Here is a 3,696-nt window from a genome sequence, read left to right on the forward strand (position 1 = left end):
TCCAATATTCTATGTCCCTCTCTCTCTTTACATGCATCATATCCCATGTACTCTTTGAACCCCCATCCTCTACTCCCTATCAATCTTACTCTCTCCCTTTCCCTCCCCTACTCTATGTCCCTCTTTGTCTTTCTATCCATCCTATTCCATGTACTCTTTGAACCCCCATCCTCCACCCCTTATCAATCTCACCCTCTATGTTTCCTATCCACTACTCTCTCTCTCTCTCTCTCTCTCTCTCTCTCTCTCTCTCTCTCTCTCTCTCTCTCTCCCTCCCTCCCTCTCTCTCTCTCTCTCTCTTTCTCTCTCTCGCTCACTCTCTCTCTACCCCTCTCCCTTCTCCATCCTCTCTCTATTTCTTTGCATCTTATGTTGTATTGTCTCTCTCAAATTCTCTCTCTCCCCTATCCTCTCTCTTTCTTTACATCCTATATTGTACTATTTATCTCTCTCTTCCCCTCCCTCTCCATGTCCCTCTCTCTTTTTATCTCTTTCTATGCATCCTATCCCATGTACTCTTTGAACCCCCCATCCTCTACTCCCTATCATTCTCTCTCTCTCTCTCTCTCTCTCTCTCTCTCTCTCTCTCTCTCTCTCTCTCTCTCTCTCTCTCTCTCCCCCTCTCCCTCTCTCTCTCCAACTCTCTATCTTTTTTTCCCTCTCTCTCTCTCCCTCCCTCTCTCTCCCTATATCATCCAATACTCTATGTCCCTCACTCTCTTTATATGCATCCTATCCCATGTACACTTTGAACCCCAATTCTATTCTCTCTATATCACAATCCCAATCCCACCTTCTTGCATCCCCTATTGTGTGTCCCTCTCTTTCTTTCTATGCATCATATCACATGTACCCTTTGATTACCCATCTTCTACTCCCTATCAATCTCTCTCTCTCTCTCTCTCTTTCTCACTCACTCACTCACTCCCATCCACTACTCTGTATCCCTCTCTATCTTTCTATTCATCTCATTCCATGTACTCTTTGAACCCCCATCCTCTACCCCCTATCAATCTCACCCTCTCTCTTTCCTATCCACTACTTTCTCTCTACCTCTCTCTCTATCTCTCTTTCCCCCACTCCCACTCCCATCCTCTACACTACGTCCCTTTCTCTTTCTATGCATCCTATCCCACATACACTTTGAATTCCCATCATCTCTCTCTCTCCCACCCTCCCTCTCTCCCTCCCTCCCTCCCTCACTTGCTCCCTCCTTCCTTTCCTCTCCATTCCCCTCTCTATTTCTCCCTCCCTCTCTCCCTACCCCACTCTCTCTCTCTCTCTCTCTCTCTCTCTTCTCTCTCTCTCTCTCTCTCTCTCTCTCTCCTATTCTATGCTCTTTCCCCATTCCCTTCTCTCTTTCTATTCTTCTCTATTACTCTACATCATATCCCCTACTCTCTCACCATCCTCTACTCTCTCTCTCTCTCTCTCTCTCTCTCTCTCTCTCTCTCTACCCTCTCTACCTCTGTCCTTCCCTCTCTCCTTATCCATCCTCTCTATTAAAATTGAAGGTTTAAATAGTGTTTATGCACTATAGCACATGCATGCTATAGTATGTATGTGCTATTTAAACCTTCAATTTAAAAAAGTTTTAAATAGCATGAACACACTATAGCACATATGCACTATTTAAGCCTTGAATTTTAAAATGTTTTAAATAGTGCGCATGCACTATAGCACATACACACCATTGCACGCATGCTCTATCTAAATATTTAGATACCACCAAACCTAAGGCTTAGATTTTCCTTTGGGATCCACCCAAAGGTTTGGAGGCTCTAAACTAGTCTGAGACATGTTTTGTAGCAAGCATACAAAAAATTATTGATTTTTCTTTTGTGTTCTCCTTCAAGTTTTCGTATGGTTAAGTTTCGATAAAATTAGGTTACATAGTATTATAGATCTCTATGTTAGCTATATAACCATATAATTTATTTTCACTTTATATTATTTCAAGCCTTTCAACTATAATTTCTTTTGAATCTATATCCATTTTTTCTCAAAATCCAACATGTACTAATTGGGGTGTAGATTTTAGCTCATTCATCAAATTTTGCAAAAAATTAGTTTTTTATAAACTAGAATCCATTCTACATACTTTAAAAAAAGGAGTTTTTATTTTGGATTAGTTTTCAATAATTTTTAGGGGGGGCACATGCATATTTCACATTTTTGGGATGTTTCCTCTCACAAAATTCATTAAAAAGAAAATACACATTATAAAATTACCCAAAAATTTTGGGATAAACACAGTGTTAGGTAACTTTTGACTAAAGCGATTAAAGAATTTCAAAATGAAAGTTAAAATTTTAGTGGGGGCACACTTTGCACTATGTTATGTTTTTAAAAAAAAATAGTACTTCTTTTTGTGGCCTACTTTTTTAAGGGCCTAAAGCTAAACCATTTTGGAAAAAAATTAGTCATTTAGAAACTAGATTCAAAGGACTACTACTTTTCTTTTTTCCTATCTTAAAAATTTGAGCATAACTATCTTCAAACAATTGTCAAAGTTTAGAAATTGTTGATTTCAAAAAAAAACTAGCCACTTATAACCCCCCTTTTGGCACCACAACTTGGTGCACTTGCCCATATTTTTGGTTAATACAAGATTGCTCAAAGACCCAAGATGGTCTTGCATAAATTGGGTTGGTCATTTTTTCTTAGACATGATCCAAGGGGAAGGCTAACAAGGTATAATATTGTAGACACCCAAAAATTGGCAAAGACTTAAATTACATAGTTCCAATCAATCAGTGCAAATTAAAGAGAAAAATTAGAAAAGAAATAATAGACTTTCAAATCATTAATCACCTATCAAATTGACAAGACCTAAATCAAATTTAAAAGAGGAAGAAAACAATTCAACTTCATAAACTAGAATGCAAAAAGGAAGAAAAAGACAAAGCATTGAAAATAAATCATTTAGTAAATCAATAAAATTACTTTATCCTCACAAGATGAAAATCTCCCTTTTACCATTTAAAAGAATTTGAAAAATCCTCATATTATTCTCAAAATCAAGTCTATTGGACTCTTCCTCTTAGCCTCTTATGAGATATTTTGAGTTTCACTTTCACCCCTAGTTAAAAGTGAAAATCCTAGTTCTTACCCCAACCCCTTTCAAAATCCTATAAATAGGAAGGAAATCTAAGAGACAAGGGACCCAAGGTTTTATGCATCTACACTATAGGCATATTTAGACTCATTATTTTAGCATTTTTATTATAGTGATTTCATAGCATTGTTAGTATCATTTTATGTCATTTAATATCATTTTGCATCATTTAGCTCCATTTATTGCATGTCTGGCTCATGGCATGATTAGTTCAAGAGCATTCCTAGGAGTTGCATTTTACGTATAATCTACATTATAGCCATAGATCTTGCATTTTCATCATAGATTTTCATTTTTAGCAATATCCCATTCTAGAACTATCACTAAAAGGCTAGTTTAAGAGTTGTTTTAGCAGTTGTAGTTAGGGAGACATGAGATGTTTGTAGAGATTACTTGTTGCTGGTGATATCTTGGGTCTAGCATAGTCTATCATTAGTCCATTTTCTTTCTATGTTAAAGTTTCATGAATACATGTTCTTTCACCATGTACAAAATGGCACCCACTATGGGACTAAACTAAAAGCCTCTCTACTTTCAAATTTTTCAATCTAATCCTTTTTTTTTAAGTATAGAGTTGT

Source organism: Cupressus sempervirens, chromosome 10, assembly GCF_028749045.1.
Source record: "Cupressus sempervirens isolate cs-2001-9-10 chromosome 10, ASM2874904v1, whole genome shotgun sequence".
Taxonomy (NCBI): Eukaryota; Viridiplantae; Streptophyta; class Pinopsida; order Cupressales; family Cupressaceae; genus Cupressus; species Cupressus sempervirens.